Genomic DNA, 26,862 nt, shown 5'->3' with positions numbered 1-26,862 from the left:
CAGCTCCAGGTTGAACTGTTGTTCAGCATCTTAGCTGTGGAGGGCAGTGTCACTGGCCCTCATATGTGGGATCCGAACCGGGGCCCTCTGGCGTCCCAGGCCAGTTCATAACCACCGCGCCACTCGGCCGGCCCTTGCCCCAGCCATTTATATCCCCAGATGCCATTTCGAAAAAAAAGCCAGAGGAGGAGGAGCTCTGAGAGATGAGCCCTTATGAGTCATTCCAGCAGAAGCCAAATTACCCCAGAAGGTGAGCCTCTATATCACAGGACTATTTAAATTACTGAATCAGACTGATGCCACTGGATGATGCCACCTCACCGTGACCCTGTGCGGTGGGGCTCCTGAGTGAGCTCAGAGCGGCTTCAGAGAAAATAAAGAATCTGTATCTTTTTTGCACATCCAAGTTGTCAGGGCTGCCACACAGGCCATGAAGGCCGGGCACTGCACAGCTTGACCATGTGAATAGCACCCCCTGGAGTTATGCCACCCTGGGGAAGGGGTAAAGGGGTGCCCTGCAAGTCCCTTCAGAATGAAGTGGCAGCAGAAGGAGTGAGTCAGACAGCTACATCACCAGCCCAGAGGGCAAGCTTGAGCAGACATAACCAGGGGGATCCCACACACTGGTACCTTCGAAATGTCATTCCCGGCTCTGATCCCTGGTTGTGTGGGGCTACCCCTAGGAGCCTGGGAGGCCTGCCTACTGGTCACTCTCTTGCATCTCTTCACTAACAGCCAACAGAAAGAGTCTGTTTCTAGCAACCAAAAGAACCCATTCGAGCCATGGGGAGAAACACGTGGCCTTCCCCAGGTGGTTCCCTGAGCCATTCCAGCAGCCAGTCTACACTGGCAAGTCTACACTGGCAAGTGGAAGCAACTCATCCCTGACAGCCCAGAAGAAGGGGCTCTCCTTGTGCAGGTGTGTCAGAACTTTCTCTGGTATGTTTGCTGGTTTCAAGAGGCTCATGAATTGGCCCCAGTGCCTCTCTGACCATCCTGTCCCTGGGGACTCACCCTTCCTGCAGTGTTTCTTGACTGTAGCTCCCAGTGGCACTTAGTATATACTTGATAGTTTGATTAGTTCTCTTTACATGTAAAGAGAAGGCTCTAGAGGGGTCCACATGTCAGCTTTGAAGACTGGAAAGAGTGGGAACTTTAAAATCAGACAGAACTGGGTCTAAATTCTAGTACCACTAACTACGTACCCTACATACTTTGGACAAGTACATTGGTGTTTTGGAACTTGCATTCTCATCTGTAAAAATGTAGAATAACAATGCCTACTCCTCGGGGCAGTTTTTAGCTTGTTGGTCTCTCTTAGAGTGTCCTGCACACACAGTCGGTAACCAATTGTTGGGTAAGTGACCGGCTTTTGGGGGTGGGGGTGGTCAAACACAACTTCAGAACCGTTCCATGACTCTGCCATATGGGTGTGCCCTGGGAGCATTGGGACAAGTGCCTGGAGAAGGGAGGTGTGGCAGATGCTGCTGATGGGCTACATGCCAGCCATTCTTACTTTTCCACCCACTTCTGCTCAGGAGGGGTGCTCGCTGTCCCAACATCCCTTACTCTTAGGAGATGCCCTATGGCTCCGTTCTGTGCTGGGGACTTCTCAGAAAGTTCTTCTCTTATTAATAAAAGAAGAGAGACCCGTAAGGAAAGCTCTTTCTTGATATCCTGGCTGATGCACTACTTCCTGTCTTTGTTTGCATTTGAGGATATAAAGCCTGTATCTGTGGCAGCCATCTTGGGCCCACGAGGTGACAACCCCTTGATCAAAAGCCAACATGATGAAAAGGCAGACCAGAGGAATAGAAAAAGCCTACCTCCTTAATGACACTGTTGAGCCACAAAACCATCCCTAGGACCCCTCCCTCCAGGCCTCTTGCTCAATACACCATAAATATGCTTACAGCTTGAGTCATTCTCGGTTGACTTTTTTTGTTACTTGTAGCCAGAAGCATCCCAACTGATAGAGATGAAGAAGAAAGGGCAGGGGGTAGCAGATGACTGAGTCTTTGGACGCTGCAGTGACCTGTTGTTTCCTTGAGGTCTCTATGTCTCAGAGGCACTTCTCCCACAGCCAAGAATCTAGAGATTATAAGGAGGTCCAAATGACACACAGCTCCACCCATACCCAGCAGGCTTGCCCCTGCCAGAGGGCAAAAACAACCTAGGGCCCTCCATTCCCTTTCCAGGTTTTCTCTCATCTCCCGGCAGAAAAGCTGCACAGCTCTGGGGTAACAGTGATGACCAATGGGGGGAAAAAGCAGTAATCGGATTCATACTGTCATTGCTATAATACAAAACCACCCACACAGCACCTCCTGGGTCCCACAACACTGTTGAGACTTGAAAGGAGATCACCCGCCGCTGCCTCCCCCTTTTTTCTTTATTCCTCTGAATGCTGTCATCACAACAGAAACCATGAGAAAGAGGGGTGAAGATGAAAATGAGGTCGTGTACTGTATGTAAAACATCTGGCACGGGGCTGGGTGAGCAATGAAGAAACACCAACACCTTTCCCTTCCCTTCCCAACATAATGGCAACGCAGGTGACAAAACATGGCCATCGGGCAGCTCTGAAAGGGTGGCGGTGCCTCTGTCCTTTTGGGGGTCTTGCCTTTTGAAGTACTCTTTCTTCTCCTTTCCCTCATGGTGCACACATGCGCACACACACACACACACACACACACACACACACACACACACACACACCTGGCTCAAGAGCCCAACCTGCCTGACTCCACAGTGAGTTGGGGTCTCGGTGTCTCCGTCACAGGGTCAGGGTTCTCAATTACTATCGTATCCAGCCCACTCCCAATCTTTCTGATGAGGTCCCCACAGAGGCTGCTCCTGGCAGCGACCCTTCTGTCGGTCCCCCATCCACTTCCTAAGCACATTCCGAAGCCCTTGAAGTTGCTCAGTGCTCACTCAGCCTTTCCACATCCATCATTTCCTCCCAGTCCTGGTTCCAAGCTGTGTTCTTCCTTCAGGCCCTCCTGGTCCCTATGAAAATCAAGGCTGTGGGTCCCTGAGTGCCAACCCCTTGGCATCACCTGTCCTCTGCAGATTCACCTCTGCAGATAAAGTCTCTCTACTCACCTCTCCTATGGAGTTAGGACTACCCCAGTGTGTAGGGGGGGCTTTTATGAAAATAGAAAGAGGTGCCCCTTCATCTGGGCAGGCACAGCGCTGGGCCAGAGCCCACAGCTCAGTGAGTGGCACACGGGCTGAATTTCAGCCTCTACTTGTTCCTCTGTGGTGTGCCCTTGTGCAGGGCACAACGCACACAAGTGTACATGGCGGCTATGCATGGAGCCTTTCGAATTACCCTCCAGTGTTTCTGACCTAAATGCTATTCTCAGACATTGACTACTCTAGAACTTCTGATGTGGAGCAGCCCAGCTCAGGAGGCAACAACTTTCCAAAACCCCAAGATCTACTTAGTGCTCCCGGCACCCTCCCGTGGCTCGGTCTGTACCTCCCTGCAGGTCTCACCTCCCAGGCTCTTTTCTGCTGACGTCATAGCACCTCTGCCGCCCAGTTCCCGTTCACTCCTCCCTGCCTTGTCTGGAGGTGAATCACACAGCTGTCCCCAGAGACATGGGGGTCCCCCTCTCTTCTCCCATTTCTTATCCCACCCTGTTTAGAGACCTTAATCCTCATAGCAACCCAATAAGGCACGCTATTATCTTCCCTTAATTACAAGGGAGGAAACTGAGGCACAGAGGTTAGGTAACTTAGGGAAAAGGCAAAGGAAGGATTAGAACCCAGGACTTCCAGCTCCACTGGGTGTGTGTTTAACAAGCAGGCTACGGGGCATCTTGATGGCTACTGTGGGAATTCAATGGGATAAAGCCAAGTGCTTGGCCCACAAAAGGCACTCAATATATGGTCATTATGTTAATGTATCATTACTGTTGAATGTTTATCATTACTACTTGTGCAAAGTACCCACCCAAATCAAGTGGCCCCTTCTTCTCCTCTCTCCCTCCCTCCAGCACCGACGTGGCTGTGTTTTGGTGGTGGGTGGGATTCTTGGCACTCTTTGTAGAAGGTTTCCTCCTGGGTTTCCAGTTGTGGGGCAGGAAAGAAGACTTTGGGTACAGAGGAGAGGGCGAATAAACCCCTTCAGCACAAAGGCTCATCGAGCCGGTGGTATGTCAGACACAGCAAATCAAGTTGGCTAAGAGCGGGAAGCTGGGAGATGTGGGTAAGTGGGGGGTGGGGGTGGGCAGAAAGGAAGCCGTCCCCATGAGCCTGGGGATCTTGGGGGTGGGAAAGTAGACAGAAGGACACTAGGCTGCCCCTGCAGGATTCAGCTCAGCAAATGATAACCGAACCACCTGATACAATCCCTGACACCCAGTGCAAGTGCCACTTCCTCCGGGAAGCCTTTTTAGGTGTCCCAGTAGGATCAACTCCTTCCTTCCCTCTTCTCTCAGAACACTTCCTATTTCGAGCCCAGCCCTGCCCATGTTATGCCGACTTCGTTTCAGGTTCACAGCACAAAGAGGCCGAATGCCTTTTGGACTATAGCCTTCTGGAGAGCAGGGGCCAGGTCTATACCATCTGTACCCCCTGTAGGGCCTTACGTACAGCAGAGGCGTAATGAACGCCTGTTGAGTGAATAGTGAATGAATGAGACACAGTTCCCACCCGCTTTGGGCCTCTGTTTTCTGTGACCTTATCATTGCAGAGCAACCATGTGGTTGGTGAGACCCCAGAGCTGGCCTGGAAGGTAAAAAAATAAAAAAGAGGGCCCAGCTGAAAATGGAGGGACAATGGGAAGGAAGGACACTCCTTCCACTAATGACAAGGCTCTGCCTCACCGGGAGGAGGGCAGCACCACGTCCCAGGCCACCTTTTCTTCCCTGGTCCTGGCTCCCACCAGCACCCACATCATCCCCTCAGGCAGGTCTCAGCCCAGGGCTGTCCAGGCCCTCCCCTACCTGCATACCTCCTGCTCACATCACCCATCCCACCTGGCAGATAAAGCCCAGGCTTGTCACAGTGCCTCCCACCAAACCAACACCGTGGGTCTCCTCCCCCACTAGCTCACTGTGCTGCAGCCAGACTCATGTCACTGTCCCAGGCACGTAGCTGCCGCCCCCTCAGATATGTTCTAGAGCATGGCTGGTGGTGGTTATATAACTGTATGCAGTTGTTGAAACATACAGAACTGTACATTTGAAAGGATGGCTTTTACTGCATGGAAATTATACAACAAGCCTGACTTTAAAAAAATTCCCTGAAGACATGTTTGTCCTGGCCCTTGATAAAGAAAGTTTCATAAAAGAAACTGCGGGAAGCTTCTAGTTTAGAGATCCCTAAGCCCTGTTTGGTGGCCCGTGGAGACCCAGGTCCCTTTACCCGTGCAGGGGCACGCTCTGGATACCCACTGAGAGGAGCCTTAGTTAAGTGCAGAGCAAGGGACCTGGGCAGGCTACCACTTGTTCTGTAGTGTTCTCACTCTGGTCAGGTGTGGCCTTCAGCCACCAGCATCGAAGTTAAAAACAGAAACCACCCCCAGCCCCACTGAATTAGAATCTCGGTGGGGAGCGGACCCCAGGAACCTGCTGATCTGATGTTTAAAAAGCCCCTCAGGTAATTTCCATACACAACTACCATTTGATATACATCATATATTGGTTTTAGGCCCTAGAGACAGTAGTTTCTAATATGAGTTCCAGGCTGGGGAAAACACTAAAGAGTACCTTTCGAAGGCTCTGATGATGTGTATATCACCATTACTATTTGTGTTCGTAATTGTGTTCACTGTAGATTCTATTATCTTAACTTGGTAGGATGCCTCAAGCTTACAGAGCATCATCTAAGCCAAGCAGCTGGCTTTTTTTCATCCCCATTTATTGAATGAAGAAACAGAGTCAGAGAGAGAGGTTAGGTCACCTGCCAAGATGGGGCAGGGACAGGGCCTGTGATGCCGGTCTTTTGAGTCCATCTCTTCTCTCTTCCATCACCCTGCCCCTGGGGCTAGAAATCCTCCTTCCCACTAGAAGCTGAACTGAGGAGAGCTGGGCAGAGAGGGAGGAATCAGAAAGGGTTTCCTTTCTATCAGCTGTCAAGAAACCTGTGGGCGCTCCCTAAACCCAGTGGCAGAGAGGCTGCTGAGATCTGTGATGTAGGCTGTGAGGAGTGGAGCTACTCAAGGGGCCCGCCTCCAATCTCATTCCCAGCAAGTGGCACAAACTGGGATTATCCCAAGCTGTGATCCAGCATGCAGTCACGGCACCCAGCCGCACCCGCCTGCCTCGCCCACTCCCTGGGAGCATCAGGCTCCTGGGTGTTGGGATGGGGAGCCCTGCAGGATTTCCAGAGCAAAGGAACCTGCATGCTTCCCTACCTGCTGGGAGTCGGCCCCACTGCCTGAGACGACCCCTGGACATCGTCTGGGATGGCTTAGTCCACATCGCTGCTGAGAGGCTGGCCTCACCCACTTCTGTCCCTTTGGGGGTGGGCAAAGTGGGGCTGAGGAGGAGGGTTGTGGGTGGGGAGGGCTGGAGGTTACTTATCTCATGTCAGTTTGCACATGTTGGATACTCCCAGGGTTCCCACATGACCTTCCAACGATGTGCAAAGAGCCCACGGTCTCAGTTCAGCTGCTTCAGTTCTGGCCCCAGCTCTGCTGCTCTGGCAAGTCTTGGGGCCTTGATTCCAGAGACAATACAGGGTGGAGGTGAAAAGAGCTGGGCCACTTCCTTGCTGTGTGACCCTAAGCAAGAAACATCACTTCTCTGAGCCTCAGTTTCCTCATCTATCAAATGGGAATAAAATGAATAGTGCTTACTGCATAGGGTTCATGTGAAGATTAGATCCCATAAAGTATACAAAGCATTGACACATTCTTGGCCTTCATATATTTTAACTGATATCATCACCACCACTATCCTCAGTTTTCCAGTCTGTTAAATGGGAATAATCCTAATCCTTGCCCTACCTACCTCACAGGGGTGTTGTCGGAAACGGTAAACAAAACTATAAACTCCATGAGGTCAGTGCCTGTGTCAGCCTTATTCCCCTGATTCATCCCTAATATTTAGAATAGTGCCTAGAAATAGTAGGTGCTCAGAAAATATGAATGAATGAATGAATGAATGAGTGAATGGAGTGTGGGGATATATTTTGTGACTCTGATGGCACTCCATAGGGGTGAGCTGCTTTTGTTTCTAATGAGTAGTTGGTGATGTCCAACAACAGAATGAAACTATGTTGACAAGTGGTGAGTTCCCCATCACTGGAGGCAATCAAAGACATTGGAAGGTCACTTGGTACAGGTGTCAGAGATGGGACTCACGCATCAAGTTCAGGTTGAACTGAATGATACCTTGAAAGTCCTTTCCAGATTAGAGTGAATGACAGGCTCAGTCATCCCATCCCAAATCCTTCCAGCTACCAACAGCCCTCAGTCAAGTCTTGTCTAGTGAATTCACACTCAAGTGAATATAAATGAACTGTCACATCCTCACACTGTGGTCACATACCCCACCCAGATGGACGGTCTCAAAAACATACTCATGTCCATACACACTTATTCCACTTCGCACGCACAGCCACTCACCAAGCAGTAGCCACCTCATCATCACGAACAACAGTAGCAACTAACATACTGAGCTCTCACCACAAACCAGGCTGTGGGCAAAGTGCCCCTCCCACTTGGTCTTTGAATTCTCACTCCTAAGAGGAAGGAGATTATCCTTCCTCATTATCCCCAGTTTAAAGATGGAAAACCAAGGCTCAGAAGGTGAAACGACTTGCCCCAGGTCACATGGCTGGCAGTCTTGAGCCACACTTCCTCCCTAACACAAACCAACAACCAAACGAAAGCAAGCCCAACTGGTTCTCACAAGGCTGCGTCCAGCCCAGCTGACGTCCTAACCTTGATGGTGGAGTCAATTGGGCAGCCCGCCCATCAGGAAAGGTAGAGTTGTGAAGCCAACGTCACATTCTCACCTCAGGTGTGTGTGTGCTGGTTTCCAGGTTCATGGAAGTGTGGAATCCTGGCCCGCGGTGGACTCTTACTTGCAAATCATTCCAACCCACCTTTGTAGCCCCTTCCGGCCACTGCCTCCCTCAGCCCTGTATCCCAGCCAAAATGTATCCTTCCTGGTCACCTCTGGGCCTTTGCTGACCCCTTATCAGGAATGCCTTTCTCCTCTTCTCCCAGCAAATCCTATTCGATGGCACAAGTACAGTTCAGATGGCTCCTGCTCTGCGAAGCTTCTCTGATCCCTGCGAGGGAGAACTCGCTGCTCTCTCTCTGTGCTCCCTCCATAACACTTGGTCCATTGCTCCATTTCAGCACTTATTGCACTGCTCTCTGGCTAGTTGTTTGTGTGTCTTCCTCTATCGCCAGAGTGGGTCCCTTGGGGCCAGAGCAGTGTCTGATTCAGTGTGAGAGTCCATCTATGAGCACGGGGCCTGGCATTACAAAGATGCCCAATAAATGCTGTGGTTTCATTACCTATGCCCAGGAAGGTCCCTACATAGGGGCGCTGGCAGGGTTTGCAGTGGTCTCATAGCTGAGAATGTTCACTGCTGGTACCATTCGTCCACCCTAAGCCGAGTAACGAGTAATGAGTAACAAGCCTGTTAATGAGCAGGCGAGGAGAACATCTGGGGCTCCTTCGGAAAGTCGTAGCTTCCCAGAAGTGGAGCAGCAAGGACTCGGCGTGGACTGAGCAGACTGCTCCCGAGTGGAGCCTGGCCAGCAGACTGCCTCGCTTTCACCCAGCTGACTTTCTACCATGCATTGGGGGATTTCATCACAGAAACTGGCTCCCCTCCCCACCCTGCCTGACACACACAGCGGAAAGGCCTGGTTCCCCCACAGCAGGCTGGGTGATGCCAGGCCCGCCCCCTCTCTGGGCTCCGGTTTGTTCATCCAGAAAGCAGGAGAAACGGGAACCTCTGCTATGTCTGCCTTGTAGGGCTGGGGTAAAGGGGGGAATGAGTAAGTAAAAGACAGAAGACATTTAGACATATAAAAATGATTCAAAAGCAGGATGCCTGGCCAGATGAGGTTAGAAAGGGAACGCACTCTTCACTCCTGTGGCTTAAAATAGCCTACAAGGCCCACAGACAAGGGTCTTTCTGGGCCTTGGTTTCCTCTTCTGTCAGATGAGGGGTTGAACTGAATCAGTGTTTTTCAAACTTCATAATTTGTATACCTCTGCCAACATGCTTTTGCCATCTCTACAAATCACTTAAACCATATTTATTTAAGAATTTTGTTTAAATCAACTCTTTTAAAATTTAAATATTGGCCTGAGCCTCATTCTGAGCAATGTTATCCATGACATCTCTGGTTTGATGTGTTAGCTACATATTTGTCTAAAACACATTAAATAAATACATGACAATTAAATTAAACCATGTTCATCTAGGTCCCATTGAAAGTGCCTTACATAGCACTGGTGGTCCATGTTCTTCAAGAAACAGAGAGAGAGAGGATCCTTAGGGCTCTTTTCAGTTCCAACAGTGCAAGGTTTACAGCTACATCATGCACTCACCTGGCACCTGGCCCTGGGACAGAAGCCCCAGGAGACGGTGAGACGATCCCCACCCTGCAGGAGCTTCCAATCTTGTCTATGGGAATAAAAATGCTCTTGGGCCAGCCAAATGGCTCAGTTGGTTAAGAGTGTGAGCTCTGAGCAACAGGGTCACCAGTTCGACACCCGTATGGGATGGTGGGCTGTGCTCCCCCACCCCCCTGCAACTAAGATTGAACACAGCACCTTGAGCTGAGCAGCTGCGAGCTGCCGATGGGCGGCCGGATGGCTCAGTGTGCAACTAGGTTGCCAGTTCGACTCCCCCATGGGATGGTGGACTATGCCCCCCCGCCACCCCCCTTTGCAACTAGATTGAAAGCGGCAACTGGACTTAGAGCTGAGCTTTGGTCCTCAACAACTAGGATTGAAGGACAACGACTTGACTTGGACCTGATGGGTCCTGGAAGAACACAATGTTCCCCTCCCCAATTCCCCAACACTGTTCCCCTCCCCAATTCCCCAACACTGTTCCCCTCCCCAATTCCCCAATTAAAACAAAATGCTCTCCAGTTGCTTCAGTGTGTTTGACTTGTATTTTGTTTAAAACCTACTCTAAGGCATTATACCAAAATGCATATATTATAATGGGATGAAAAATTTAGTAGATGATGAAATTCAGCTTAAAGAAAAGTGAGAACTAAGGAAAGAAAAAAATGAGTACATAAAAAGCTTATGGGAGTTCTCAAATGCCCCCTGAAAGAGTACCACATACTGAAGCTCTGAGCTTCCTAGCAGCCAAAATAAAAAGAGAAACATGACCTATTCTCCTTTCATTTTCATCAGCATGTAATATATGAGGAGTGTCCTCAACCACATCCCTAAGATAAATATGATATAATGAATGCTCTCTGGGGCTGCTGACCTAGGCAGAAAGATGCTGCTCCCAGCTCCTGACAGGAGCTGTTTCTCCTTGTCCCCATTTCTCCTTGAGCCCATCTCCTATATGGATGCCACTGTGATCTTCCCCCAATAAAGCTATGATCACATCACTTCCCTTTCTCAAAAATGTCTAATGTTTTTCTCTTACCTCCAGAAAAAAATTAAATATTTCCAGGCTATATTTATGCATCCCCATGAACTAGTCCCACAATATGTTTAGGGTCACATCTCTAGGAACCTAGTGTTTAGATCTCAGTGGAACTGCCTGAATTCAAATGTTGGCTCTACCACTTAGTAACCACGTGACCCTGGGCAAGTTACATAAGTTCTCTGAGTCTCAATTTCTTCATCCATAACATGAAGAGTTCTTGTTGGATAGGACTATTATAAGGACTGAATGTGGTAACCCAGGGAAAGTGCTATTCACATGCTAGGCACATCAATGTTAGCTCTTCCTCAGGACACTCTCATATCTCCTGGCTGTGCTCATGCTGTCACTTCAATCTGGTTGCTTTTGCCCTTTCTCTGTTGACTGAAATCCTATCATTCATCCCAACCCAGCTCAAGTGCCACTTGGAATGGGGGCCTTCCCTGATTTTCCCAATCAAAAGAACGCATTCCTTGGTCTCTCTTTCCACATCGCATAATTTATATGCAATACAATAAATGCAATATATGCAACACTCAACCAGTGTTTCTCATACCTCCTACTAGTAGGTTATAAAATCAAAGTGATAGGTGGTTACCAGCATAAAAAAAAAATGAAACAGAGTAGAAAAGATGAGAAAATATCAAAGTATACGCATGACTTTTGGTTTTGTATATATAACATATATTTGTGTGTGTGCACGCGCATGCATGCACATGTGCATGTGTGCATTGGTCACAATATAAAATTATTATTATTTTTTTTAAGATTTTTTTTATTGTGGAATTGGGGGGATGGGAACAGTGCTGGGGAATTGGGGGAAGGAGAACAGACAAGTTGCTGTCGTTCTGTTCTTCAGTCTAGTTGTGGAGGACATTGCTTCACTGGCCCAAGTTGGCACCATCATTGCGCTCTTCCCAGGCGAGGCAGATCAGTTGCCGGCTTCTGGACAGCTGCTCACAGCAGCTGCTGGCTACTCACGCTGGCTGCTGGCTACACACGGTAGCCCATGACAACCCACTGCCACAGGGGCTGTAGCCTACGCCATCGCCGGCGACTCACAGCAGGCCAGTTCCAGGTTGAGCTGTTGTTCAGCATCTTAGCTGTGGAGGGCAGTGTCATTGGCCCTCATATGTGGGATCCGAACCAGGGCCCTCTGGTGTCCCAAGCCAGCTCTTAACCATCGCGCCACTCGGCCGGCCCTAAAATTATTTTCTTAATAGGAGCTGCAGCCAAAAAACATCTGAAAGCCAAAGCACTAACTGTGGGTCCCTGGAGGACAGAGACCAAGACAGGTTTACCTCTGTGTCGACAGCATTTAGCACAGAGCCTGGCACATAGTAGATACTCAATAAACATTTATTGATGTGAACTAAAAATCCAGTAATACAGAATAGCTTGTCTACTAGGGTATTCCAGGTGTCTGAGATTCAGCTATAAACCCCCATGTTCAGCCACAATGTCCAAGGGCCCTATTTAGGCATAGGACCCACCCAACAGGATGGCAGCTCCACGGGGATTTCAAGATCAAGGTTGTTGGGTGTGGATGGAAAAGAACAGTATGGCTTAGTCCAGGCTTATCCAGGACCCCTTTCAAAACTTCACTTTCATCTAAAATGGAAGTGATGATGCCAGCATCTCCCATCTCACATGGAGAGAACATGGTGAGGAAAGCCTAGAGTTAATCTGGTCTTCCTTTTCACATCGAGTTTGCTGAGAACAAACACATATGGGCACACATTTACACACATATACACACACACAAATATATTCACAGACACACGCATGCATGCTACTCTTCATTTATAGGTGGGAATGTGGAGGTCCAGTGCAGGCAAGAGGTTGCTCAAGGTCACACAGCCTGTTAGAGGCAACCTAGTGCTGGGACTAGAACCAAGTCCCTTGGTTCCCAGACCAAGAGTGAAGAGAGGACAAATGAGGCATTAAGTAGAAAAGTGCTTAGAAAACCATAGGTGGTCCCTTTCCAGAGTGAGAGGTGGCTTCAAGGCCCAGCTCTAGGATCTGCAGGGACAAAAAGCCACCGTGGCCGTCATGCCTCTCTCCTCCCGCGCTGCCTCTGGGTTTCTGCCATCCCCAGCCGCCAGTTCCCCCGGGCCACCTGGGCCAGGATAACACCCTGTCTAGCTTTGCAGAGCTGGAGGGAACTGATGTCACGGGAAAGCACAGGCGTGGAGGCAGACAGACCGGCTCTAACTTAGTCCCAACAATCCATGAGGCATTTTCTCAACCCCTCAGAGCCCTGGTCCCTCATCTGGTAACCAAGGCTACCGCTCTCCATTTCCATGGTTCGTGGGAAGATTAAGTAAGACAAGGTAAGTTAAGTATCTGGTAAGTGCATGTAAACATTAGTTCCTTCCCTTTCCCCTCTTCCTTGAAAACTTTTATTTCATTCTCAGAGATTGCTTCCAAATAAAAAGAAAATGCCTCTCACCATCTTCTGCTTTACCACCTTTAATATCCCTACAGTAAGAGAACAAAGCCCAAACTCCCGGCCCAGCACTCATAATCCCGGATTGGATCCTATTTCTCTATCTAGTTAGCCTTTTTTGTCCACCAGTGGGATGGACCAGTGACCTGGGATCACAGAGTTTGCTGAGAATGAACACGAACACACACACAAACACACAATTACACACAATCACACACACACAGCATTCGCCCCTCAGACTCGCCTGTCCCATAACCTCCTTTCAAAATCCCAGTTCTGACAGCAGATCCACGTGGTTGGGATAAGTCTGCTGTGTGATATTGGTTCCAGGACCAAAAATACTCAGTGCTCTGTGTAATCGCTCCTCTGTACCTGCCTTTCTTTCCCATGAGACTGTGAGCACCTGGGAGGCAAACTGCAGATCTTGGGGCCCTGGGTAAGGCCAGGCCCTGGCACACGGGGATCTCACAGGTGACTGCAGTATAGGATGCCTGTGTGTGTCGTGGTCCAAGAGCCGACAGTCGCACTCACGGCCTGTCACAATCATTCGAGCTCTGGCCTGGAAGACTCGCACAGTTGCCCAGGGCATCCAGCAGGAGGTTTGAATCTGGATCTAGGGCGGCCACCTGCTTTTAAGGCAGAGCAGGAAGGCAGCAAGGCCAGCAGGCCAGGCAGCCAGAGGCCCTGGTGGGGGCTGGGTGACCTCGTGTAAAGCTTTCCCAGTCTGTTGGAATCACAGTAAAATTCTGAAATCTATAAATAACACTAAAAATATGGCCAACTACCTATCTGAGAAGGAACTAGGACAACTGCAGAGCTTTTTCAAGCTACACGAATCCTGCCCAAGATTAACCCTCCTCCCCCTTAAAATGTATATCAGAACCTGGGGTGGTAGAGAAGAGACATGAATATTATTCTGAAGTCTCCCGAGATAACTCTGATTAGTCATGGCCCCAACAGCAACCCAATTATGCCCATCATTATACTGTTCACAACCAAATCACAAGCTGCGGTCAGTCGCTGGGCCGTCCAAGCCAGGACACAATGCACTCCAGTCAGAGCGCAGGGCAGGAGATAGAGGTTCTTCCAGCACTGAACCGAGAAAGGGCTCCTGGGACAGGGCTGCTGGGAGGAGGGAATGAACCCAGCCGGTCTGGCCCACAGTAGGGGCTCTATAAATAGCAGCCTCCCCCATCCTCCTCATTTGGGTGAAGTTTACTGAAGATCTTCCATCATGCAGTAAGTATCTAGGGGGAGAACTATTCATCTTCCTTCTGCTTCTCCTCCGAGCCTGAGCCACAGCTTCTGGCTCAGGACTGGGCCCATCACAAAGGCTTGGAAACGCTTTCTCATTCCAAACTTCTACTGTGTCGTTGCCCTGCACCTGGTCCCCAAATTAGTGGCTACAGAGAGGAGCAAGGCCCGCCTGCACTCAAGAGGCTCCCCGTCAAGGGCCATGACTGATTCCCTGTCCATTCCGATTAGGAAGGTCAGCATTAGTCCCGTCTCCTGGGTGCCTAAGACCCTCATGCCTCACCATAGGTGCCCCAGAGAATTCCTGGCTGATTGGGGCCAGTGTTAGCCAGAGAGGCTCTATTAATGACCAAACAGTACATTCTGAGCTGGCCTGGGAGCCCTGAGAGGTGAAGGGATCTGCTGCCCCGGCTGCCTTGAACGTGAAGTAAGCCATCACTCCTCCTTCAGCCAGGAAGGCCTGCAACGGCACCCATGATGATGCCTCACCTCTCTCCTCTCAAAGGCCCCACTGCAAAGCCCATCTTCTGTACACAGCAACCCCCACCATCCCACCCTCTGGGCATCCAGTGCCTGGTAAATAGGACTCAGTGGGGGGGCCAAGCCCCCCCAACCCGGCTCCCACACACAGAAGCTTTGTCTGCGCTGCTGATGCATAATACATGGGCACAGGCCCGGACCAGCCACACGCCCATCTTGGACAACAGGCCTGTCACTAAGAGGCTGTGAGGGGCACAGCCAGGACACAATGTGCTCCAGTCAGAGTTGAGGGCAGTGGATAAAGGGCTCCCTGGGGCGTTGGAACTGGCCCCTCCTCCAGTGCACAGTGCAGGGGTGGAGAGGAAGGCGGTCTCCAGAGGGCCCCAAGAGGCCTGAGTGGGGGTGCTGAATCCTCCCACCCACTTTCCAGGGCAGCCTCGGCCACAGCCTTGACTCTTAGGCTTAGCGCCTTCTCCCTTGTGGCCTGTGGAGAATCATCCAGGACCCCCTCCTTGTCTTGATGCCCATGTCCCTTCTGTAAAAGAGCTTTTCCAGTAGGTGTTGCCACCCATCAGGGTCTAGTATGAATGAGAGAGGGGCGTGATGAATCACCTGCTACATACATCCTAAAATAAGCTATGCACAATTTTATGTGATAAAATAGCACCCTTTCTCTTGTAGGATATTTAAGTAGAATAAACCCACACGCAACCCATCTCTCTATAAGCAGAATTGGGGCATTATGTGTACAGCGGCTTTAGCAATGAGGATAATTTTAAAAATTATTTATCTCTTCTTTTAAGTTACGGTTGACATTCAATATTATTTTGGGGTGATTTGTTTTTGAACCACATGCAAACACATTAAAGACGTGTTCAGAGGTTCTGGCTGGCACAGAGATGCTTATTCTGGGGCTCACTCCCAGAGATTTTAATTCAGGAGGTCTAAGTGAGAGCCCAGGAATCCGCATTTTAACAAGCACCTAAGAGATTCCAAAGCAGGTGGGCCACATATAATACTTTAAGACACAGTGGTTAATGAGAAATTGCAGGTTTCAAATATGCAAATAAGACCACACACCAGTGGTTCACTAAACAACTCACAACAAACTGAATCAATAATGATGGAGCTAAACCCACAGCAATTTATAATTAAAAAGCAGTAACAGCAGCAGTTGGATATTGGACTCAACCCAAGATGATGCCAAAGGCAAAGTTTCCTTACTGAGAATTTCGGGAGTCCCAGCAATCTATACAGGTGCACATAGTAGGAGCTTTACCAAGGATTGTATAAGGCACCACCCAACTCCGTAGAATACTGATTTCTAGGCCCCAATCAATTCTAGGGACAGATTAATTTGGGTTTACAAATACCATGTTTTGATTATCCTTGTTTGATACAGGTGAATATTTGTAAGCAGCGTTCGGTTGTGTATTAAAATAAAAACCTGTGGAACTGTGCTTCATTGGCTCTTAAAAATCCAAGGGCTTGCAATCCCAAATCTGTTCTCAGTCCTTTAGGGGCAGCCTTGTCACCCTAAGACTGGTCCTTTAAGATTTGCTGCATAGAGAGAAAGGAGGAAAGACATGCAAGGGTTGAGCAGGGGAAGGAGTCAGGTTCAATTTATTTTGTTAATTTGGTAATAAGCTGCTGCTGTCAGGGACTTTAAGATCTGTTTTTTTACAGAGATCGCTTATTTCACTCCAAATTCTTTCCTTCTATTCTCAGATTAGTAGAGTCTCAGTTTTAACAGGAAAAAAGGATACATTTCCCAGACACCTTTGCAACTGATTATGTGGTCAAGTGACGAAGTTGTGGCCAGTAGGATATGATCAGTAATATCACGTAGCAGCTCCAGGTCATCTACAGTAAGGGAAGGGGGTGCCCTCCACGTCTCTTCCCCCATCCCACATGTACAAACATGGACAAGGGGGTGAGACATCTTCGATGACAGAGCAGCAAGAGAGAAGGAACTTGGGCCACTATCCACTCTGAAAAGCAGAGCCACATTAACACTCCAGACACATATCTAGACTGTGATATGAGACAAAAATAAACTTTAATTTTCTTTATGCCACTTTGGGTCTTTATTAGAGCAACCCAAACCATGTCCTAACCAAAACACTGTTTCTAACTTTTATGACCTTGGGAGCGGGAGGAAGGGATCTGGCCTCGGATTTTGAGAGGCCAGTTAAGACAAGGCACACAAACTAGAGTTAAGTCTTCCGCCGCCCCCCTCTTCTAGAACTCCCGGGGAAGAAGAGAAAGTAGCAGGTTTCTCTAAAAGGTTGCCAGGAGTTTTGGTGAAGTTAAGGAGGGGAATCTCATGTCATGCTAAGCCTGGCTATACCAACCCCCTGTGTATTCCCTTGGGGGAGTTAATGGCTCTCACATTCTACCTGGGTAAGGGATGCCAAGAAGGTTGTTCCAAGGCTCAACGAACCAGGAGTGGGGGAGGCTCGGGTCAGTTAGAAACCATATACTGCCATCTGTCTCTCTCCAAACGCTGGGAACTCCCAAGCTATAGATCATCAGAGCTGGGAGAATCAGAAAGATCATCCAACCCCACTTCCTCATTGATAGAGGAGAAAACAGAGGTGTGAGGAGAGGAAGTCGTACGTTCAAAGTCAGTTAGAGAGCGAGATATTGGAAGGCCAAGGCTTGAAGCCAGGTCTCCTGGTCCCACCCAGTTCAGAGCTCTTTCTAGACTTTGTGCTCCAATTGCTAGAACTTACAGGTATGCAAAACCCTTACCAAACAACCTTCTCTCACCCCAGCAGCTCTGCTGCCCACCCCAGACCTCACTGCACACACACCTATGGCACAAATTCCAGTATTTGAGGGTTCCCCTGCAGTATTGGGCAGTTCTCATTCCAATAGTCTCTCCAATTCTCTCTCTCTCTCTCTCTCTCTCTCTCTCTCTCTCTCTCTCTCTCTCTCTCTCACACACACACACACACACACACAAATAAATGAAGCTACTCACAGATGATTTGTCCTTATCATCATTTCAAAGTCTATACACAAAGAACTTCATAGAAAATAAGAACTTGGTAAGTGTAACGCCCATCTGTATCCCTCTATAATCACTTTCGGTCCTTGTCAACACGTACATGTGTCTGCATCAAGAGTCTTTAAGACCTTCATTCATTTTGTCTCATTTTACCTATTTCTGGGAATCTCCCCCAATGCACAATGAGCAACATAAACACATTTCACATATACCGATGTTTCTTAAAAGTAGAAAGTTGGGCCCACCTAAATGTCCAATAATTAGAGGCTGATAAAATGAAGTATGTATATGTTCTTATGATAGACTATTAAACAAGCATAAAAATCATGCTTTTGAAGCATATCCACATTCCATCAAATTGAATTCAATCAATTGTAGAACTGACCTTTATTTTATGTTCTTCTGAGAAAAACAAAACCATGTAATTAACTATGACATCAATTAACTATGCTATCAATCGAAAATGTATCCTAATTTCAGAGATCACAAAACATGAAATATTATAATCAATAAATACAGCATAAATAATACCATGGGCGAAAGCTTCTGATATAAAGTTATAATAGCAAATGCAAAAGGTATGATATATTCATATATACTCAGGAAAAAAAAATAGGTAAAAGGAAAAGCACCAAAATGTAAAGTGTGGGATCTTGAGAGGGTGGGATAGAGGGCGACATTTTATCTCCATCTTTACACTGTTTTGATTTTCCACATTTCCAGAATGGTCATATATCATTTTTACAATGTGAAAAAGATATCACTTTAAAAATAAATATAAAGATGAATACCATGGAACAGATAAAATCATGGGGAGCGTGAGCACGTCCACAGAAAGAGCTGGTTCCCACGAGCCGAGCTCAGTGCCTGGGGTGCATTCTCTCATGCTGAGGAACCCCGGTTGGCATCGTTAGCTGTTGTTCAGTACATGGAATGTTTCTCAATTTTCTGCTAACACAAATGAAGCTTTGTACAAAATGCTTCTTTTATTTTCCCCCTTGGGTTATTTCCTTGGCCACTTCCAGGGTGTGGAATGAATGGAAGGTGCTACCTGACATCTCTGGGTGCTAGCTGGCGTCTCTGGGAGTTGGAGTCAAGGGACAGGTGAGTGTTCAAGCTCCATTTTCACTTTGATGCTCTGTGTGTATGTGTGAACATTCTGGACCGGCCTGATGCTGCACTGGCCTCCCAGACCCACCTCACAGAAACTGAAATTCTTCAACTGGGCGGCACAGTATCATCCTCTGCAAGGTGATGAGCCATTTTAATAAGTGAAAGGAAGACCTCAGTTCTCTGAGAGGCGGGGCCCGGGGAGACATGTACTCTCAGGCATGGAAGATGGGCGTAGGATGTAGCCTGAGACCAGGTTTCCACAAACAGAACCTAAAGGCACGGTGTGCTTGAGGGAGAGGGGATTAGGAGGGATGGGAGAATAGGAGGAGATGTATGAGTGGAGGGGACGTAAGGGGAATGCAGAAGCCAGTGGGGCATGGGCGACAACCTTCTCCAGAGAAAGCAGCCAGCGAGAGTCAAGGACTGCCTTCCTGCAAAGCCAGGGAAACGCCCACCTCTACCATCTTTGGCTGCCATAACAAACTCCCTAGAGGCGTTTGAATTAGTAGGAAAAAAGAGGGCGGGGGAGATGGGCAGAGGGGGTGTGAAGATGGGGGATTCTCACAAATGATCCACATCCCCGTCAGGGTGTCCCCTGGTCATGCCCATGCCCAGCGGTCCCAAGGGACCAGCCAACATTTCAAGAACTGTCAAAACATTGGACTAGGACCAGCAGACTAAGGTTTGAATTGTGACTCTTTCAAGTGACCTTGGGTACATCATGTGCCCTCCAGTGTTCAGTTGCAGGAAACATAAAACAGAGGGCATAAACCAAGCTGTCTATAAAGTCCCTTCTGATATGGACATCTTATGGGTCCAGAATGGGTCACCCTCAGTCAAGTCACTCATTTTTTTGAAATTTATTTTCAATAATAATTGAATATATTTAAGGTAAAATTATTTTATATACATATACATAATAAAATGATTACTACAGTCAAGCTAATTAACACGTCATCTCCTCACATAGTTACCATTTTGTGTGTGTGTGTGTGTGTGTGTGGTGAGAGCACCTGAAATCTACTCTCTTAGCAAATTTCCAACATTCAATCCAGCGTATTAACTGGAGTCATCATGCTCTACATTAGATCCTCTAGAGTGGTTCATTCTACACAACTGCAACTTTGTACCCTTTGACCAACACCTCCCCACTTCCCCCGCCTCTCTGCCCCTGGTAGCCACCCTTCTATTCTCTGCTTCTATATATTTGGCTTTTTAAGATTCCACATATAAGTGAGATCATGCAGTTTTTTTCTTTCTGTGTCTGGCTTATTTCACTAAGCATAATGTCTTCTAGTTTCATCCATGTTGTTGCAAATGGCAGGATCACCTTTTTAAAAGCTGAATAATACTCTATGTATATATACCACATTTTCTTTATCCATTTATCTGCCAACGAACTCTTATGTTGTTTCCATATCTTGGCTATTGTAAATAATGCTGTAATGAACATGGGGGTGCAGATAGCTCTTTGAGATACTGATTTCATTTCCTTTGGCTAAATACCCAGAAATGGAATTGCTGGATCATATGGTAATTCCACTTTTAGTTTTTTGAGGAACCTCCATGCTGTTTTCCATAGTGGCTGTACCAATTTACATTCCCACCAACAGGGTTCCGTTTTCTCCACATCCTCGTCAATACTTATTTTTTTTTTATGATAATGATAGCCATCCAAACAAGTGTGAGGTGACATCTCATTGTGGTTTTGATTTGCATTTCCCTGATGATTAGTGACGTTGAGCACCTTTTCATATACCTGTTGGCCATTTGTATATCTTCTTCGGAAAAACGTCTATTTTTAATTGGGTGTTTGTTTTTTTGCTATTGAGCTGTATGAATTCCTTTTATATTTTGGATATTAACCCCTTATCGGATATAAGGTTTACAAATATTTTCTGTAGTTGCCTTTTCACTTTGTAGATAGTTTCCTTTGCTGTGCAGAGCTTTTTTAGTTTGATGTAGTCCCACTTGTTTATTTTTGCTTTTGTTGCCTGAGCTTTTGGTGTCAATCAAAAAAAAAAAAGTCATTTCCAATGCCAATGTCCGGGAACTTTTCCCCTATGTTTTCTTCTAGGAGTTTTATGGTTCTGTGTCTTACACTTAAGTGTTTAAATCAATTTTGAGTTAATTTTTGTGTGTGCTACATGATGAGGATCAATTTCATTCTTTTGCATGTCAATATCCAGTTTCCCTAGCACAATTTATTGAAGAGACTATCGTTTCCCTCATTGTGTATTCTTGGCTCCCTTATAGAAAATTAGTTGACTGTATATGCTCGGGTTTATTTCAGAGCTCAAGTCACTCATTTTATTCATCAAACAATTACTAAACATATTATCTGTGCAAGGCAAGGACCACAGGAGCCTCGCCGAGGGGTAGGAGGGAACCACATTTATGGAACATTTGATACTTGTCAGGCACAGAGCTACCCTATCATTAGTGACAATCCTAGGACGCAGGTATTCTTTTTTCTATCCTACAGGCAATAACACTGAGGCTCAGGCCTGTGAGGTCACCTGCCCAAGGTCACACAGAATGCTAAGTGGCTGAGTTGAGAGCCTAACCCAAGTCAACCCATTATGTTTCATTTTTCCTCTGAGAAAAAGAGCACCAATTTTGCCTTCAAAGAGCTCACAATCCAGTGAGTGTCTGAGTTAGACAACTAAGGGCAATGCTGAGCGAGAGGCAGAACAATGCCTGATTGACCCGTCAGAGAGATGGGGAAGGAGTGGAGGAAACTCTGGCATGGGATTCTGCCTGAAGCTTGACTGTGATTCCACATTGGGACTGCAGAACCAGGGGCGAGGGAGGAGAGGAAACAGCACAAACAAAGGCATGAATGGAGAGAGGGTGAAGGTCAAGGGACATTCGGGAAAGAGCAAGGAGTCTGTTGTTGCTGGAACAAGGGAATCTGGAGATCAGTGCGGGAGACAAGCCCTGGGAGATTGGGTGGGGCCAGGCCACAAGGGGTCTTGGATGTCAAATTAAGAGCAGGCAATGAAGGGGTGTACCGAGGGCCTAAGCCAGCCCCCAGTCCATCCTCCATGGGGTCATGAGGAAAACACAGAACTTCCAGGCAGGCAGTGGCTCACCACTTGCTTTGTAAACCAGGCACTGGAGGCCCTATGCCATCCTGCGAAGCCCTAGTTCCTTTTACAGGCTGTATCCATCCACATTAACTGAGGCCTGGGGCCAGAGGACTGCAGGCTCCCCAAGGACAGCGCCCAGTTCCAACAGATACTCAATTCCTACCCTATAAGAGGTGCTCAATAAACATCCACCTAGTTAATGTTGGATAACAACGGAATTGTCACCACATCCGTTTTCTCTCTGTGCCCCAGTCTCCGTGCCTGAGTTTCTACCAAGAAAACTGGAGATGGAGGGGTGGAGGGGAGAGGCTGGTTGCACAATTCCAGGGCCCCCGGGGATGGGCTAGCTGGCCAATCTGGATGACTCATGCGGATTCCAGGTCCAGCCAGTGCACTGAACGGGGCTTCTTCACACTCTCCCGCCCCATTCCATCCTGTCTGCCATCATTGCCAGTGACGAGGCCCAAAAGGCCCGTCCACATGGCGTGCAGTGAAAAGCAGCTCTCCAATCTCATGTCCTCACCAAATGACCCCAGCTCACCCCTGGCAGCCAGAGCAGCAGCCTTCCATCAGTAGCTTTTATGCCTTTGGTTAAGTTGCACAGGATGCTCTGGGACAAGAACAGTAGTGAGGGAGCGAACGGCCTGAACGAACCGCAGGCTCAGGCCTGGCATCGGAAGGAGCTGGGAGGCCACAGCTACAAGAAGATGGAGACCCCAGTTACTCCCCTGACTCCACATCTAATCCCCCAACTCCAGACAAATCTGTCAAAGACAGTTCAGCACTGCTTGTGTCAGGCAGGAGGCGAGGCCCAGCCCTGGGCTTCAGTGATTTCCCTTCCTTTTCCTCTCTGTTGACCCTACTCCTGTTCAGGCTCCTGCTAACCCCATGCCTACATGCCTGACGTGTGCCACAAACTGATCCCCTGTCCCGAAGCTCACACAACCAGGGCCCTCTTTTTAAATAAAGACCCTGTGGGAGAAGGAAGGAACACCGTTCCTAATGGCCCGGTGTGACCCAGGTCACCAGATCCTTCTTTCCCCCGCTGGAACAAGGGGCTCAAGACAGGGAACCCTGGAGAATGAGGGCAGTTCTCCTGACACAGAAAATACGCCTGGCAGGGCAGCTGCAGCCGGTCCTGACAAGGCCCCACACTCAGGTTGTTCCTGTCACCACAGTTCCTTTCCACTCCCTGCCCCCTCTGCCGGGCCACATCCCGGCCATCCCCGAGGCCCAGTGTAAATGCTGCTTCCCCGCGAAGCCTGCCTGGCTTCCCCGGCGCACTGTGCTCGCCCTCGGGGGCTGGCACTTCCCGCTGGGCACGGCTGCTATCGCAAGTCAGTTTCTTCTCTGCTGCACTGAGGACAGGGCCTGAGGTTGAGCTCTCTCTCTGCGCCCGGCACTGAGGAGGACTTTGAGTAAATACTTGTAATGCTTGTTGAATGGGTGGATGGAGGGCTGGAATGGTGGACACGGGAGTTGGATGATGATGGTGATGATGAGGAAGAGAATGAAGAATTCCAAGGCCCCTCCCGGAGCCCCATCACTCCAGCTGTGGGGAGTCTGGGAAAAGGCACTTGGGAGTCTGGACAAAGCCCTGGGGCTCCAACCACTCAGCATTCAAGAATTCTGGTTCCTGGGGGCAGTCCCTCCCTAGGAGAGGAGGAACTGGGAAGAAGAGGGGAGGATGTTCCCTGACCCTCTATTTTCACATCCTTCTTCAAAAGAATTCCTCCACTGCACAAAAAGCCAAATCCTTGAAAAACAGAAATGCACCCCCACCAACACACACACACACACACACACACACACACACACACACACACGCACGCGCGCCATGCACAGATTGGCCTGACCAGAGGAGTTGTCCCCAAGGCCACAGTCTTCCAGGAACCAGAGCATGGGGGAGGGAGGACCTGCCATGCTGGCCCTATTCCCAGGAGGCCTGGAAACTATAACTACCACCCCTCGGGTCTGGACGGGGGCAGCCAGCCACAGGCCAGACCTTGGTCCCTTCCCCCTTGGGCACTGCCCAGCCTCTGACTTCCGGCTCTGGGCCTGCAGCGGCCGGGATGAGGCCATGAGGTCTGCTTTTGGTTGCCTCAGGCCGAGGGAAAGGAAATACTGGCCCAGACGTAGGTCGTAGGAAAAGTGTGGTAAGTCCTCTCACAAGGGCAGCCTTGCACAGTCTACGTTGCTCTTTCCAAGTTGTAGGCCAGTAGCTGCAGCTGAGCCCAAGGGCAGCGACTGGGCACACAAGGTCCCTCAGCCCCAAGCTCCTGCTTCATGAGATGCTAGCCTGAAGGGCATCTGGTTTTGACTGAAAGATAAAGACGCTGAGGTCTCAGGAAAGGTAGAAACATGAATATGGTGTCTGTCCCATCTTAGAGAAAGGCTGGAAGTGACAGCCAGAGACGTGCTTTTTGAAGAGGTCTCTGAGGTGGGTTCCATGTCCCCTCCCCTTGAATTTGGTGGGGAAGTGACACTGTGATTCTGGGACTAGGTCATAAGAGGTCATGCTTCTTCTGCCTTGTTCGCTGGAACACTTGCTCCTGGAGCCCTGAGTCATCATGTCAGAGATCTGACTACTCTGAGGCTGCCGTGCCACTGGGAATGGCACGCATAGATGTTCCGTCCACAGTCCCAGCCGTGTCATCTCAGTCCAGGCACCGGGCATGAGAGTGAAGAAACTTCCAGGTGATCCCAGTCTCTCAGCTGTTCAAGTCCCCCCTAGCCATTTGCATGTTCCTAGATGAGACCCCAGACATTGTGGAACCGAGACGCGCTCTCCCTTGTGTGCCCGGCCTGAGTGCCTGACCCACAGAAGACGTGCAGCCCCTTGCCAACCCCGCCATCTACTCCATAGGCCCAATATCTGTCTCCAGCCTGTCTCCAAGGAGAAAGCCAGGAGCGGCCTGGGATGTTTGGGCGAGGCTCCTTTGTGCAGAGCCCTTTCTGCGGCTCCATATTCATCCAAGTTAATGAAGGACGATGTACTGAACACCTACAAAAAGCCTGCTCCAGGCCAGCAGCTCCAGGGAATACCAAAATTATCTTCCATGCCCACCGCTCTGGGCTCAAGAAACTCACCCTCTATCTGGAGCCCTCAGAAGCTGACCAGAGATATTGGGGAAAATGTTCAGTTATGCTCTGGATTTTTTGGTGTCTGTCCCAGTTTCAAATATTCTGCCCCATTGTACCCATGAGCTATCAAAACATCCCTGTCATTTCAATGTTTCTATATCCAAACTGCATTTTCCACATGGCCTCTTCTACCCAGACGCAGCTCAAAAATCTTGCAGACCATGTGCCAGAATTTGGGGTTTGGAAAATGTTTACTTTGAGAAAAGAGATGGACCAACAACTCTTGTTCAGTTAAACAGAGTGGACGCTTCCAGCCTGCACATAAGGCCTTGTCCTGGGCACTGCAAAGATCATCAATACAGTTCTAGATTCACAGAATCTCAGAGCGAGAAGGGCCTCATCCGCACTGCTAAGTCCAGAGGCCAAGGCTTCATGCTTGCCCTCTGGGTGGCAGTTGGTGCAGGAGACCACGCCCTCCTCCTGAACCTTCCCTTGACCACGCCTTCCCAGTTACCTGGCAGGGCTTCCCCCTCCTCACTCTCAGTTATGGAGAGCTCAGGCTCCAACGCAGCCCCTCCTCTCTCACTTTAACACCCACCCCATGGGGACAACCCCCACCCTGGAGATTCTGACTCACTTGCCTGGAGTGATCTAGGGGACCCTACTAGTATCCCAGGATGAGACCTACTGCCCCAGCCTCTTCTCTACCTGAGGTCATCCACACTCAGGGATTTAAACACCATCTATAAGCTGATGGCTCCAAAATTTCTGGGCCTCTTTCCTGAGCTTCAGATCCATCCATTTGGATTCTCCCAGACATCCCTGACCTAACGTGTCAGGAACTAACTACTGATCTTCTCCTCAGCCCAATCTGCCCCTTCTCTACCACCATGACTCCCAGTAAATGAGCCTTTCATCCACCTAGCCGCTCATCCCACAAACCTGAGAGTCATCTGTGAATCCCCCCTTTCTCTCTCCCCAGCCCTCCTCTAGGTCCTGTCAAGTCTCCCCTCACTTTGAAATCTTAGAGCATCTGTAGTTTCCAAAGAATTTTTGCACAGTTACAAACACGATGTGCATAAAATTCTGTAAGCCATTTTTTTTCACTTAGCATCAACACTTTTCCACATTGCCATAGCATTTTGGTATTACAAGTGTTAATGGCTGCAGAATGTTCCAGCGAATGAATGCTGCCTAATTTCCTTAGCCAGTCCCATGTTGTGAGGCCTTTATTTTGCTTCCACGTTTTAGTTGTCACAAATAATGCTGTGATGAGCATCTTGATGCATAGAGCCTTTCCCGCCTTTGGGTTATTTCCTTTGGACACTTTCCCAGAAGTGGGATTACTAGGTCACAGGATATGGACATTTTTATAGCTTGTGATGCATGTTGCCAAATTGCTCTCCAAAAGGGTGATATTCCTTTACTTTTACGTGTCTTTGATAATGGCTTCTATAAGGTTGAACTATGCCACCTAGGACAACCCTGGGCAGCTGAGAGTTTGGCGTTTTTCTTTTCTTTTTTTTTAAGACTTCTTAAAAGTTTGCTTAATTTTCTAATTATCAAAGTAATAAATGCACACTATAGAAAGGCAAACAGAAATGTGTAACCAAATAAAATAAAGCACCTATAATCCCACCTTTCCAAAGGTTCTTAGAAGACATTTCTGAGTGTTGGAATGCTAGGATAAGGAACTCAGGCTGAATTTGAGGTTATTGTTTTTAATCACAGCCTCTTCGCTACCTGAGGTCATCCATCCTCAGGGATTTAATCACCAT

General features: G+C 48.6%; 1 protein-coding gene across 1 annotated transcript in view; it reads right to left on the bottom strand.

Moving 5' to 3' along the window:
* CORO2B (coronin 2B) overlaps positions 1-26,862 on the bottom strand; it is a 139,359-nt gene that overhangs the window by 79,883 nt on the left and 32,614 nt on the right. The gene's annotated exons all lie outside the window — the stretch shown is intronic.

The sequence above is a fragment of the Hipposideros armiger genome, unplaced genomic scaffold (assembly GCF_001890085.2).
Source record: "Hipposideros armiger isolate ML-2016 unplaced genomic scaffold, ASM189008v1 scaffold_110, whole genome shotgun sequence".
NCBI classification, from domain to species: Eukaryota; Metazoa; Chordata; class Mammalia; order Chiroptera; family Hipposideridae; genus Hipposideros; species Hipposideros armiger.
This window is presented reverse-complemented; position numbering and strand designations above follow the sequence as displayed.